Source organism: Rhinoderma darwinii, chromosome 9, assembly GCF_050947455.1.
Source record: "Rhinoderma darwinii isolate aRhiDar2 chromosome 9, aRhiDar2.hap1, whole genome shotgun sequence".
NCBI classification, from domain to species: domain Eukaryota; kingdom Metazoa; phylum Chordata; class Amphibia; order Anura; family Rhinodermatidae; genus Rhinoderma; species Rhinoderma darwinii.
In genome coordinates, this window is record NC_134695.1 from 3,639,210 (window position 1) to 3,655,138 (window position 15,929).

Consider the following 15,929-nt stretch of genomic DNA (forward strand, 5'->3'; position numbering starts at 1 on the left):
CGGAGATGGGTGAGGGAGCTGGTACCCTGGGACAAGACGGCCCCCACTCCCACCTCGGAAGCGTCAACCTCCACAATAAATGGCTCCTCTTGGCTGGGCTGAATCAGCACGGGGGCCGAGATAAAGCACTTCTTGAGAGTCTCAAAGGCCTGGACGGCCTCAGGGGGCCAATGGAGGACATCGGCACCCTTGCGGGTAAGGTCCGTAAGAGGCTTAGCGACGACCGAGAAGTTGGCAATAAATCTCCTGTAATAGTTGGCGAACCCTAAAAAACACTGTAACGCCTTAAGGGAGGCAGGTTGGACCCATTCCGCCACAGCTTGAACCTTGGCAGGGTCCATGCGGAATTCATGAGGAGTGAGGATTTGCCCTAAAAATGGTATCTCCTGTACCCCAAAGACACATTTTTCAGTCTTAGCAAACAGATTATTCTCCCGAAGGACCTGGAGCACCTTCCTGACATGCTCCACGTGGGAGGACCAGTCCTTGGAAAACACCAGTATGTCATCAAGGTACACAACAAGAAAATTACCCAGGTACTCTCTCAGGATTTCATTAATAAAATTCTGGAAGACAGCAGGGGCATTACACAACCCAAAGGGCATGACCAGGTATTCGAAATGACCCTCGGGTGTGTTGAACGCAGTTTTCCACTCATCCCCCTCTTTGATGCGGATAAGGTTATATGCCCCCCGTAGATCGAACTTAGAAAACCATTGGGCTCCCTGAACCTGATTAAAAAGATCCGGAATCAAAGGAAGTGGGTACTGGTTCCTTACGGTGACCTTATTCAGGTTACGATAATCAATGCACGGCCTAAGACCACCATCCTTCTTCCCCACGAAGAAGAAGCCAGCACCTACAGGAGAAGTCGAGGGGCGAATGAAACCCTTGGCCAGGCATTCTTGGATATACACCCTCATAGCTTCACGTTCAGGACATGAAAGATTAAATATCCTACCCTTAGGAAGCTTGGCACCAGGCACCAAATCGATAGCGCAATCGTAATCTCTATGGGGGGGCAACACCTCGGAGGCCTCCTTGGAAAACACATCGGCGAAGTCCTGAACAAACTCAGGAAGCGTGTTTACCTCCTCCCTGGGAGAAATAGAGTTAACAGAAAGACATGACATAAGACATTCATTACCCCATTTGGTGAGATCCCCAGTATTCCAATCAAATGTGGGATTATGCAACTGCAACCAGGGAAGGCCTAAAACCAGATCAGACGATAATCCCTGCATCACCAGTACAGAGCACTGCTCCAAATGCATGGAGCCAACCAGGAGTTCAAAAACAGGAGTATGCTGAGTAAAATAACCATTAGCAAGGGGGGTTGAGTCGATTCCTACTACAGGGATAGGATAAGGTAAATCAATACAAGGCATCTTTAGAGACATAGCAAATTCCACAGACATGATATTAGCAGATGAGCCAGAATCCACGAAAGCACTGCCAGTGGCAGACCGGCCAGCAAACGAGACCTGAAAGGGAAGCAAAATTTTATTGCGTTTCACATTAACGGGAAATACCTGTGCGCCCAAGTGACCTCCCCGATGATCACTTAGGCGCGGAAGTTTTCCGGCTTCTTATTCTTGCGCCTGGGACAGGTGTTCAGTAGATGCTTGTCGTCCCCACAGTAGAAGCAGAGACCATTCATTCTGCGAAACTCCCTACGTTGTCGAGGGGACATGGAGGCCCCGAGTTGCATAGGTACCTCCGAGTCCTCCGTGGAGGGGCGAGGAGACGGGACCTCGGGGGGAATCGCAGAAAAGTCAGAGGGGAGCACACTGAAGCGTTCTAGCTAACGTTCCCTGAGACGTCGGTCAAGTCGTACTGCTAGGGCCATAACCTGGTCAAGGGAGTCAGGCGAGGGGTAGCTAACCAGCAGATCCTTCAGGGCGTCAGATAATCCTAACCTAAACTGGCACCTTAGGGCCGGATCGTTCCACTGAGAAGCTACGCACCACTTCCTAAAATCAGAACAGTATTCCTCAACCGGTCTCCTACCCTGACGTAAGGTCACCAGCTGACTCTCGGCTAAAGCAGTCCTGTCAGTCTCGTCGTAAATGAGTCCGAGGGCAGAGAAAAAACGATCAACAGAGGAAAGTTCAGGGGCGTCAGGAGTCAAGGAGAAGGCCCACTCTTGGGGCCCTTCCTGGAGTCGGGATATGATGATACCCACCCGCTGGTTCTCGGAACCTGAGGAGTGGGGCTTTAGGCGGAAATACAGTCTGCAACTCTCCCGGAAGGAGAGAAACGTCTTACGGTCCCCTGAAAACCGGTCAGGTAACTTGAGGTCGGGTTCTAGAGGTGAGGTGAGGGGTACTACTAAAGCAGCGTCACCCTGATTGACCCTTTGGGCCAGGGCCTGGACCTGTAGGGAGAGGCCCTGCATCTGCTGGGTCAGGGTCTCAAGGGGGTCCATGATAGCGTCAGCGTAGGAGAAATGGTAGACTAGGTAAGGGCTTGTAATTATGTAATGGCAGGAAGGAGGTGAAGGGAAAGTGAGCCCTAATCTACCCACCGCCCTGTCCCTGCCTACTTGCAACGACCCGCCCTAGGCGACGAGGTACAACTGGGCGGCGGTCCCTACGCTGGCTAAGTGCACAGGAAGACAAACAGGGAACACGCAAGGGAAGGGGCAGTAGCCACGGAACGCCACGAGGAAACGGGGCGGCGAACGAACAGTCAGGACCAGGACGAGGGAGTACACCCGAGCGGGCACGGAGACAGAAGCAAGCCAGGGCAAGCAAAGCAGGTCAAGCAGAACTGCAGCAAGGCAGAAGCACGGCAGAAGCAGGCTGGAGCAAGCAGCAGTGGGGCCAGGAATCCAAAAGAATTACAAGCACTGAGGGAGAGCACAGGGCAGGTAATAAAGGGCAGGGGGCGGAGCTAACTCCGAGAGACCAGGCCGCGATAGGCTCTCCCACTCCTGAGCCTGCCACCCTGGTTGGTGGGAGATGGTGTCAGTCGAACAGGTCTGGCCTCAGGTGTGGATTGATTAATCCCAGGAGTATAGCTAGATGAAGTACCTGGCAGATCCCTAACACAAACCAGGAGAATTCCGTCTTATGCCAGGAATTTAGATCTGTGCGAAATTTGGCTAGTTGGGGAATGAAATTATTTGTAAACAGTTGTGTAAGTTCACTACTTATATGTGCACCCAAGTATGTTATACCCCTAGAGGGCCAAGAAAAGGGGAAATTACTTTTGAGAAGCGACACTACCGGAGCCGGGAGAGAGACATTCAAACCCTCAGACTTGGAGAAGTTGATCTTGAAGTTAGACCATGTTCCAAAACAGGACAGCTCGGACATCAACGAGGGGGTTGAGACATGTGGGTCTGTGAGGTAAACCAATAAGTCATCAGCAAATGCAGAGCACTTATATTCCGTCCTTCCTATGGTAATGCCTTTAATATCCGGGCTGTTCCAAATGGAGGCCATGAGATGCTCCATAACTAGGACATACATCAATGGGGATAGGGGGAAACCCTGCCTGGTGCCATTATTAATAGTGATAGGCGCAGAGAGGGAGCCATTTATTTTTAATTGGGTGGAGGGAGAGCGATAAATTGCCATGATTTTAGCCAGGAGGGAAGGTCCCAGTCCTACATGTTGAAGGGTTTGGGAGGGGGCGGGCCATATTCTGTCAAACACCTTTTCGGCATCTAGAGATAGGATCATGAGTGGGATGTGCTGAGTCTGGGCATGATGAATAATGTCACGAGGTGGGGTGTGGACCCACTGGGCCGTACCGCGTAGTGGGGTGGCAACTGGCCAAACAGGTATGGTACAGAGTCTATAGTACAGAAAAGGGTACCTGAGGCAATGTACACAGTAGCAAGGCAGGCTCGGCTGGGACCAGGCAGCAGGTAGACGTCATGCGTGGAGATGCAGCAAAACACGACAACAGCTCGGCACAGCAGTAGACCAGGATGGTACTGATAGCACGAGAAACAGGATACAGGATACAGGTACGGGGAACACTGGGAAGCTGGAAGACACTTAGGAGACCATTTTCAAGACAGACTAAGGGAAACAACAATAATGCTCAGGCGAGGATAAGAAGGGCGGTGACCCTCTTATAGTCCAGGAATTCATGAGTTGATGATGATGATTTTCAGGTGCACGCGCTGGCCCTTTAAGCGCGGGCACGAGCGCGCGCCTGCACCTTCCGGGAGAGAGGCTCGATACCCGGAAGTGAGTGACGGCGCCTCACAGGGGGACGACGCAGCACAGCAGCAGGACCTCCATGGCCGCGGTCGTCGAGGGGTAAGTTAGAACGACAGACCGTGGCCATAGACGTTACAAATAACATCTAAAGTTTTAAGGGTGTTGTCACGGGCCTCCCAACTGGGAACGAACCCCACTTGATCCGGGTGAACCATGGTAGGAAGGTATTTATTCAATTTATTGGAAAGCAATTTGGCATATATTTTGAGGTCAGCGTTGAGTAATGAGATGGGACGATAACTAAAGCAAAGTTGAGGGTCTTTGCCCAGTTTAGGGATAACGGCGAAGTGGAGCTAGGAGGAAACAGGACCTCAGGGGAAATAGAATAAAAAGCATGGAGCAGAAGTAACAGCAAACGGTCAACTAATGTTTTGTAAAACTTGGCAGTACTTGACCAGAACTCTTCCTCCCGGGAAGGTCTGTTATAACCGCAAGGATCTCTGGAGAGGTGAAGGCCATATCCAGTTCCTCAGCTATTCCCTGGACAAAGGTGTGAAGGGAGAGGAGAAAGAGTCCCGACCCGGTGGGGGTGAGTGGGTGGGAGGACGAATGTTGTAGAGATCAGAATAAAATTTATGAAAGCAATCCACTATCTCTGGGGTCGTGTGAACAACATGGCCAGAAGGAGATTTAGTGTTTGGTATATGCGACTGGGCTATCCGAGCCTTTAAAGCTCTGGCCAACATACGTCCGCTTTTGTTGCCAAATTCATAAAACTTACTACGACAGACTTGAAGGGCACGCTTTTGGGCCGACTCCAACAGACGTCGGGCGTCCTGTCAGGCAACCTGTAACTCCCGCAAAATTGAAAGAGAAAGCGCATGCTTGTGAGCCAGTTCAAGAGAGCTAATATTTTGGAGAGCAGTTTTAAGGGAGTGAGCCCTCTCTCTTTTAAGGCATGCTCCATGTTTTATGAGGACACCCCTGAGTACACACTTAAGGGCCTCCCACTGTACGATGGGAGACGTGTCATCATGGGCATGATCAGATGTGAAATGCTCAACCGCTTGTAGCAGTTCACCATGGCATACCCCATCAAGGAGCAGGGACTCATTAAGTCTCCAAGTCCAGGGGCCCTTAGTGAGGAAATGAAGATGTAAGGTACAATACACATGGGCATAGTCGGACCAAAGGATACTGCCGATGGACGTAGAGACAACCCAGGGAAGGGCATGATGTTGAAGGAGGATGTAATCCAAGCGACTGTAGGTGCCATGTGGATGGGAATAATAACTATAATCCTTATCAGAGGGATGTTGAAGGCGCCAAGTATTACAAAGTTGAAGCTGTAAGAGAGCGCGCCTCACCCGCTTAATAGCACCATATGCAACACTAGAGCGACCAGTAGAGTTATCTACCATCGGATCCAAAGTAAGGTTAATGTCTCCGCACAACACAACAGTCCCCCGGACCACCGGAAGGGGATCATCTATGAGTTGAAGGAGGAAAGGTACCTGGACCTGGTTAGGAACATAAGCATTAATCACAGTGAATTCACGCCCACCGATATTAACCCCTTCAGGACGGAGCCTGTTTTGGCCTTCAGGACGAAGCCGATTTTTCAAATCTGACGTGTCAATATATGTGGTAATAACTCCGGAATGCTTTGACCTATCCAAGTGATTCTGAGATTGTTTTCTCGTGACATATTGTACTTTATGTTAGGGAAAAAAATTGGGCGATAAATTTTATATTTATTTGTAAAAAACACCAAGATTTAGAGAAAATTAGCATTTTTCCAAATTTCAATGTATCTACTTGTAAAACAAATAGTAATACCACACAAAATACTTACTAGTTTACATTTACCATATGTCTACTTTATGTTTGCATCGTTTTTTGAACATTCTTTTATTTTTCTAGGACGTTACAAGGCTTAGAACTTTAGCAGCAATTTCTCATATTTTCAAGAAAATTTCAAAAGCCTATATTTTCAGGGACCAGTTCAGTTCTGAAGTGGCTTTGAGGGCCTTATATATTAGAAAGTCCCCATAAATCACCCCATTTTGAAAACTGCACCCCTCAAAGTATCCAAAACAGCATTTAGAAAGTGTTTTAACCCTTTAGGCGTTTCACAGGAATTAAAGCAAAGTAGAGGTGAAATTTACAAATTTCATGTAATGACCGGGCGGTAGGGAAACGGACAAGTGAGCCCTAATCTACCCGCCACTCTGTCCCTGCCTACTTGCAACGAACCGCCCTAGGCAACGGGGTACAACTGGGCGGCGGTCCACGGCAACACCGTGAGCAACCAGAGTGGTGAACGAGCCGAGTCAAGCCAGGAGTGTGCAAGGTACCAAACGAAGAGCAGTCAGTAAGCCAGGGTCTGTATGGAGCAGGAACAAAATAGAAGGAGCTGTAGCTGGGCCAGGAAACCACACGAAAAAGAATCACAAGCACCGAGGGACAGGAAGGGCAGGCTTAAATAGACCGAGGGCGGGAGCTAGCTGAGTCTGGCCAGGTTGCGATAGGCTCTCCCACTCCTAAGCCTGCCAGCCTGAGTGGTGGAAGCTGGAGTCAGTCTCAGGGATGTAGATTCAGGTGCTGACTGATTAATTAAGGGAGTTAACCCCGAAGCTGTGCCTGGCAGATCCTTTACATTTCATTTTTTATTTTTTTTTAAACTCATTTCTAATCCATTTTTTCTGTACCACAGAAGGTTTTACCCAATAAAATGCAACTCAATATTTATTGCCCAGATTCTGCAGTTTTTAGAAATATCCCACATGTGGCCCTAGTGCGGTAATGGACTGAAACACAGGCCTCAGAAGCAAAGGAGCACCTAGAGGATTTTGGGGCCTCCTTTTTTTTTTTAGAATATATTTTAGGCACCATGTTAGGTTTGAATAGGTCTTGTGGTACCAAAACAGTTAAGACCCCCCAAAAGTGACCCCATTTTGGAAACTACACCCCTCAAGGAATTTATCTATGGGTATAGTTAGCATTTTGAACCCACAGTTTTTTTGCTAAATTTATTTGAATTAGTACGTGAAGATGAAAATCTACTTTTTTTCTGAAAAAAACATAGACATTTTTCATTTTTACCAGGAATAAAGTAGAAAAAAAACCCCAACATATGTAAAGCAATTTCTTCCGATTATAGCAATACCCCATATGTGGTAATAAACTGCTGTTTGGACCCACAGCAGGGCTCAGAAGGGAAGGAGCGCCATTTGGATTTTGGATTCCGGATTTTGCTGGAATCGTTTTCAGTGCCGTGTCGGGTTTACAATGCACTGGAGGAACCAAAATAGTGGAAACCCCCCAAAAGTGACCCCATTTTGGAAACTAGACCCCTCAAGGATTTTTTTTAGGGGTAAAGTTAGCATTTTGACCAAACAGTAGTTTTGCTGAATTCATTGGAATTAGTCTGTAAAGGTAAAATTTTTACAAGGAATAAAGGAGAAAAAGCACCCCAACATTTGTAAAACAATTTCTCCTGATTATGTAAATACGCCATATGTGGTAATAAACTGCTGTTTGGACCCACAGCGGGGCTTAGAAGGCAAGGAGCGCTATTTGGCTTTTGGAGCTCAAATTTAGCTGGAATAGTTTTTGGGTGTCATGTCGATTTTGCAAAGCCCCCGAGGGACCAAAACAGTGTACGCCCCCCAAAAGTAACCCCATTTGGGAAACTACACCACTTAAGGAATTTATCTAGGGGTATAGTGAACATTTAGACCCCACATGTCTTTTGCAGAATTTATTACAATTAGGCCGTGAAAATTAATATCAACATTATTTCCACTAAAATGTAGAATTTTTTCAATTTCACGAAGGATAAAGGAAAAAAAAGCACCCCAATATTTGTAAAGCAATTTCTCTCGTGTACGGCTATACCCCAAATGTGGTCATAAATGCTTTTTCATTAGAAAGTAATTAACCCTTACCGGACTGATCCATGTTTTGCTTTTTCTTTTTAATTTTTCCCACCCCGCTTTCTGAGAGCCATATCTTTTTTATTTTTCTGTCAATAGAGCGGTGTGAGGGCTTATTTTTTGCGGGACGAGCTGTAGTTTTTATTGGTACCATTTTTTGGTACATACAACTTTTTTAGCACTTTTTAGTACATTTTTTGGTAGAGTCAAGGTGACCAAAAAACAGCGGATTTGCCGTTTTAAATTCTTTATTTTTCACGGCATTCACCGTGCGAGTTAAATAATGGTATATTGTAATAGTTTGGACTTTTATGGATGCAGCGATACCAATTTTGAGTATTTTTTTATTTTTTTACATTACTTTAGAGAAAAAAAATGTGAAAAGGTTGTTTTTTTGGACTTTAAATATTTATTTAATTTTTCCACTAATAATAACTATTTACTTTTGTTTTTACAAATTTTATTAATCCCCATAGGAGACTTGAACCAGCGATCATTAGATCACTGGTAGATACACTGCAATACTAATGTATTGCAGTATATTGTCATTTTTACATGCTCCTGTAACAGCGCGATCGCTGTTTCTGTCCGTTAGTCCCGGGTGTCAGCTGTAATACACAGCTGACACCCACAGCGTATGGCACGGGCTCAGTGAGTGAGACGCTCCATACATCACCCCCCACACCACGACATGCTATTAAGTCCTGGTGCGCAAAAGGTTTCATGCACAGCGGATGGTGCAAAGTGAAAATTACAATTTTCGACTGATGTGCCATTTTAGTGCACTATATGTTGTGCCCAGTTTTTGCCACAAATACCACAAATAAAATATTAACAGGGTTCTCCCGGGTATGGCGCTGCCATATCGGTGGACGTAAACGACTGTTTGGGCACGCTGTAGGGATCAGAAGGGAGGGAGCGCCATTTGGCTTTTGGAGCACAGATTTAGCTTGGTAGTAGCTCTGGCATTTTGCTGGTATTTCAGTTTATAATGTGGGGTACATGTAGGCTGGGCAGAGTACATCAGGGGCATAATAAGAGGGTATAATAATGGGGTAAATAAATAAAAATCCGCAGATATGTGGCCAGTGTCGCACAGATAAATGGCGCCCGATCTTATCCGCTTTTGGAACACTGCACATTTTGCATCGCTATATTCTGGGAGATAGAACTTTTTTTATTTTCTCACCACCGGAGCCGTGTGAGGGCTTATTCTTTGCGGGACAATCTGTAGTTTTCGTTGGTACCATTTTGGGGTACATGCGATTTTTTTTTTTTTATCACTTTTTATTCCATTTTTTCGTCAAGCAAGGTGACCAAAAACCATCAATTCTGACAATGTTTTTTATTTCTTTTTTACGGCTTTCACCCTGGGCTATAAATGACCATTATACTTTATTCTGCGGGTCGATACGGTTACGGCGATACCATATGTATATCGTTATTTTTACATTTTGCAGCGTTTGCGCAATAAAATAACTTATTTATAAAATAAACTATTTTTTGTGTCACCATATTCTGAGAGCCATAACTTTTTTATTTTTTTGTCAAAAAAGCTGTGTAAGGGCTTGTTTTTTGCGAGACGGGATGTAGTTTGTATTGGTACCATTTTGGCGTACATGCGACCTTTTGATCACTTTTTATTGTATATTTTGGGAGGGGTGGTGACCAAAAAATAGTGATTCTGGCATTGTTTTTCGTTTATTTTATTTGCGGTGTTTACCGTGCGGGAAAAAGAATATTGGGGGGGGGGGCGTGGCCGGATGTAGAAGGGAGCAGCAGCAAGGAATCCCAGCTCTGTACATGAGGTGACTAAAACGGCTAAAAGCAGGCACGTAACTGACGAAAAAATCCTCCTGCAGCACACCGCTACCTAGCTGACAACCCAGGATACCTGCTGACATGACTAGGACGATTTATAAACCTAAAAACGGAGTCCGACACACCAAGGATTGATAAAAACAACAAGTTTTATTATGACATATAACAAAAAAACAATTAAAAGTTAAAGATGATTGCCACAGTGTAAACAAGATACCAGACAATGATACATATGATATTAAAGTTGTAGTACACTAGGTAGCAGAGTGACACTAGAAAGATGAAGATTAACAATTAATAAATAATTAATCAATTAATAAATGTGAGTGTAGCCGCAATGTGTTAAAGTCCTGCATCCTGTTCAATAGGTAAAGGCCACAATCAAGTGGTACGTATTAATCACAGCCAGATGCAGGAGTTCAGGCGCAACAGCAAATCACTCACACATATAAGAACACCAATGGGTGTATACATGAAAATAATAGCAAAAAAGGTCAAGAGTAGAGGCTCTGAAGTAGAGCAGAACACCTTACCCATGTCACAGTCAGCACTGTCTGGCATCAACCCCGACGCGCGTTTCGGCCCTCGAGCCTTCGTCTGGGGGTGGTGTCAGAAAGTATAGAGACGCTATTTGAACAACAGAGAGCCAATCGGGATACAAGGGGAACAGCTGAAGCTGCTGGAAAATCACTGTTGACACGTAGTGTGCCGTAGCCCGACAGTCCGGTGTATCCACCGCCGGAACCGGAACAAGGACAAGGGTCACGTGTCCCGCAGCCCGGTCCGGCCAGGGACCCAGACACCCAGAAAGGTTCCGGCGTATCAGCATCCCATCCCATCCCATCGGCACCAGGCCCCGGAAGACGCAAACCATATGACCGCAATGCTCCGGCCGAGGCAGCGAAGACCCAGACTGACAGGCCACGCATGCGCACCAAGGAAGAATGGAGCGACATAAACCGTAAGTAGAAAGATATAATAAATTGAATTACACTTGCGCATAGTATTGCACAAGTCGGAATTAACTAATTAATTATTTTATTTTATTGAATTTGGTCCGGAATATCCATGACACAAAAGAAGGAAGGGATGAATACAAATGAATGAATTGAATGGAGAACAAATAAACAAATGAAAGAAAATGAATAGAAAATAATAAAAATAAAAATAGGCAATTGATAAAGAAATGAAAATAAATATAAATATAAATATAAATTGGTCATAGTTCATTCATTTGTCAGTCTATCCCTATTGCTTTCCCTACTACAGTTAAATGATATACATTATGCAATATAGATTATATTGCATATATGCCCACATGCCAAGAAATATTTCTCTATTTCCAGACCAAACACATACAGATGTAATCGAATAAAATTTATCCACATAGATTTCGACATTACAGTTTAGTTTATGTAAAAAAAATAAATATATATATATATATATATATATATACAAGTACCAATTGTTATATAAAGTACATGTGATTGCACGTAAAAATATACATATATATATATATATATATATACACACCAATATACATGCATAAAGAAAGAAAGAAATATATACAAAATAATATAATGTAGCATGTAAAAAACTGTAACAAAAATTATGTATGTAGATGAAATACATATTACACATGATATATGCACATGTATACCCCCTCACATAACCAAAAATACCGAACTGCATGGGTGATGTGTAATACATTCAGACAATTACAAACATATATAAATAAATAAAATATACACAAACAATGCAAAAAGTATATACACAGGAATAATTAAAATGTAACATAAAAAATATATACGATTGTAGTAATAATGATCAAGTGTATATGATAAACTACAATATAAAATGTAAAGTGTAAAAAATATATCATTAAAATATTTATATGTGTGTATACTTATACAACATATATTAAATGTGATAAGTATGCAATCAAGCACTAAAAAAGTGAAAGGATATATTATATTAATGATGGCACTCTTGAAAGCACCAATAATGAATGTGATATGAAAGTGCATATACAACCGAATATGTGACAGTGACTAAATAGATAAATAAATACATAAGTAAACTGACAAATCAGAATATGTGAATAAGTGTCATATAACAGATGTCTGTGTGTGTACGTGCAAGATGAGAAAAAAATATATAATAAAGTAAATGAAGAATGTGTGTATATGTGTATCTATGTGTGTTATGATAATAGAAATAATGAATGTAAACATAAAGTGAAACAATGTTGGGAAGTTAAAATAATGTGATAAAATAGTGTGATAAAAACACTTATATAATCACTGTGGATAAGGGAAGACAATATTAATGACCAATCATACAAAATTGCGCTAAGTTAAATGTATGAGTATCTACATATGATAAGACTATATCCCCATGGTTTTATACATAATCATTAGTGTAAGATATTTGACTATATCCCCTAGATTAGGCTGCTCAGAGATTGAATAAAGAAGTTGTTATGGACTCAGGAAGTTGTTGAATCATAGATAGATTCATAAGCGACCATCTGTAACACTAAAAAATAGATAGAAAATAAAAATTAGAAACGAATATCAATTGATCGTTGCTAAATAATTAAAACTGACACCATGAGAGATCCCGACAACTCTATAAAAATGCTGCAAATCCCAAATTTTCATTCAACCCATTTGGTTGTACTGTCTTTAATTTCCAGATCCATCTGGATTCCAATCTAGACAGTTTTTTCATTAGTGAACCACCTCTCAGGTCAATTTTCACACAATCTATACCTTTGACTTTGAGGGCTCTGGATTCACATCCATGATGCATAAGGAAATGTCTCGGGAGAGTTTCTAATGATTCAATATTCTCTGGGGCAGTGCCCCTCGCTGCCTCAATGCTATTCACGTGTTCCCTTGTTCTAATTTTAAGTTCCCTGGTGGTAAGGCCAATATAGATCTTTGGGCACGGACACCAGGCGTAATAGATCACTCCCTTGGTAGCACAGTTGATTGGCCAAGTGATTTTGTATGTCACCTGGCCAGTCGAGTCCACAAATTCATCGCTGTTAGCCACATTTAGGCAGGCTATACATCGTCCGCAGGGGCGACAGCCCCATTTTGGTTTTGCTGCTCCAAAGATGGGTTTTATGCATTGGGGTTGGTGGTAGCTGTGGACAAGGGTATCACGAAGATTCCTTGCTCTTCTCGATGCTACCGCAGGTTTTGCAGGGAGAATTTTTGATAAAGTAGCATCGGTTTGTAGTATTGACCAATGTTTGGCCAGACATTTCCTCATCTGCCCCCATCTGTCATGATAGGTAGTGACATACCTGATTGTTGAATCCACGTTTCTCTGAGTGATAGGGTGAAGAAGTTGGGTCCGTGTTGAACGCCTTGCCCTCTCATACGCCCTGTTAATACATCTTCTGTTGTAACCCCTGTCAAGAAAACGTTGTTTTAGGTTTTTGGCCTGTAACTCAAAATCATCATTAGATGAGCATAGCCTTTTAATCCTTAAAAACTGGCCGATGGGAAAGGCACGGTTCAGATGATTTGGGTGCGAAGATGAGGCATGTAGATATGAATTAACTGACGTGTCCTTTCTATGTATATCTGTCCTGATGTAACCGTCATTATCACGTCTAATGAATACGTCCAGAAAATCAATAGCTACTTCACTGATTTTCCAGGTTAGGCGAATATTAAGATCATTGATGTTCAGATCTGTCATGAAACGAGCAAATTCATCTCTAGTCCCATGCCATATGATAAAGATATCATTAATAAACCGGGTCCAAAGGACTACCTTGTCCATTGATGATATCCGATCAGACAAAAACAGATCCCTCTCCCACAGCCCCAGGAACAAATTGGCATATGAGGGTGCACAGGCTGCCCCCATTGCCATACCCTGGAGCTGTAGGCAGAAGGATCCGTTAAAGGTAAAGAAGTTGTGCGTGAGCACAAATTCCAAAAGAGTGAGAATGAACTGGGACATGGATGGGTTTCTGTCGGTCATCCCCAGAAAGTATGACACAGCCTGGAGACCATCCTGATGTCGGATATTCGTGTATAGGGATTCTACGTCACACGTGGCTAGCAACATGTTGGGTTCTAATTGAACCCCTTCCAATCTTGTAAGGAGGTCTGAGGAGTCTCTGAGATATGATGGTAAGGTCTCAACCATGGGCTTTAGTATAGCATCAATATACTTACTTATGTTATCGCTTAGGTTGCCTCTTCCAGATATGATGGGACGCCCTGGTGGTAATTTGGGGTCTTTATGTATTTTGGGCAATAAGTATAGGCTTGCTACTGTGGGGTCCAGTACCATAAGACATTCAACAAGGGTCGCAGGGATAATGCCCTCATTTTGAGCGTCTTTTAATATATCGTCAAGTAAGCCACTGAAAGAAGAGAGAGGGTTAAAGGTCAACTTTTTGTAACAGGTCGTGTTCCTCAATTGCCGATATGCTTCCCGTTCATACATAACCCTCGGCCACATCACTATATTACCCCCCTTATCTGCAGGTTTAATTACAGTGTCCTCAAGAGTTTTTAATCTCTTTAGACTCCTCCGTTCGGCACAAGTTAAATTGTCATGCTTGATGCCTGTGGATATTCTCTCGAAATCCTGGGCTACCAGTTTAACAAATAGGTCGATTGGTGGGCATATAGTGAATGGAGGAAATTTAGATGATCGTTTTCTTATAGTTTGAGGGATCGTACCTGTCTCAGGGTTTTGTTGTTCCTTGAGTAGTTGTTGTAAGGCCTGCAACGCCTCTCTCTCTTCAGGTGTGTCAAAAATCTCATCTTCCTTCCTATGGAACCATCTTTTGAAGATCAATCCTCTGGCAAAGAGATGTAAATCCTTTAGCGCTGTGAAAGTATCAAAGTGGGTAGAGGGTGCAAAGGTCAGCCCCTTAGATAATACTCCAATATCTATAGGGGACAAATGGTGAGTGGATAAATTGATTACCTGCATTCTCGAATTGTCAGGCAATTGAGTGGATGTTTGGTTACGCCAGCCTTCTCCTCTTTGTCTGTTGGCTGGGTCATAATTATATGTCTGTATCCGTTGTTCGCCACCCCTGCCTCTCTGCCGACCCTTCTGTCTAAACATATTTTGTCTCCTATGATCTATTCCACTCCGTGTCCTGCCTCTCTGCGCATTATCTTCAGGCTCCGACATGGAGCTCACTGATGACACAGAGGGAGATCTTCTCCCATCCGCACTGAATTGTTTAGGATATTGCCACCTATATATCCGGTTTGTCAACTTGTCATTGAGGTCTCGTTGGAATTTACGACTTTTGATGTCTTGAATATTTTTATCCCATTTGTCCAACTCCAGGTCGAGTTGTTGGAATGTACTGATCCATTCCTCATCACTTAATTTGGTCTTGAGTTCAGTCTGTGTTTTTTCAATCTCAGCATTAAGCGCCTCAAGTGTCTGTTTGTCCAGACCAATCAGCAGTTCCATAAATGTTTGAGATGACGTCCTGCAAGTGTCCTCCCACCGGGAGACAAAGCATTCGTCCAAACTGTTGAGGGTCGGGAAGACCTGAATCCTGAGTCCTCTGGGTATAAGGCCTCTCTGTAAATACTTCTCCAGAAAGGCCTTATTCCACCATGTTTTGGTTCGTTTATGAAATAATGACTTGAGGTTATTTTTGATAGCAGCTATGTTGCCCCGGGTGTCGGGATCTCCCACTGTGGGATCATCTTTAAAGACCAAATCTAACTTGGTCAACCAGGACCTTTCCCTGGCCTTAAAGTCCATGCTGGTGGACCTCCCAGAATCTGCAAAGAAAACAGAACATGAAAGTACTATACCTATATGGAGAGCACCAAAGGGACAACGCCAGCCAAACCCTAATTCCCAAAAGTTAAACATTAATGAGATAAATGTCTATATGTTAATATAAGATATTCTAGAGGGAACAAGAAAAAAGGAGGGGGGCGGGACTTACAAGCCCTGAATAAACATGATAGTATCGGTGGGG

At 43.6% G+C, this 15,929-nt stretch overlaps 1 long non-coding RNA gene across 1 annotated transcript; it reads right to left on the reverse strand.

Moving 5' to 3' along the window:
* Positions 1 to 12,193: 12,193 nt before the first annotated feature.
* On the reverse strand, positions 12,194 to 15,715 carry LOC142660239 (uncharacterized). The gene is made up of 5 exons (XR_012850435.1): positions 14,903 to 15,715; positions 14,653 to 14,802; positions 14,140 to 14,330; positions 13,254 to 13,361; positions 12,194 to 12,475 (listed from the first exon to the last, which is right to left on the reverse strand). It is a non-coding gene; the product is annotated as an uncharacterized LOC142660239 (long non-coding RNA).
* Between the last annotated feature and the right edge of the window lie 214 nt (positions 15,716 to 15,929).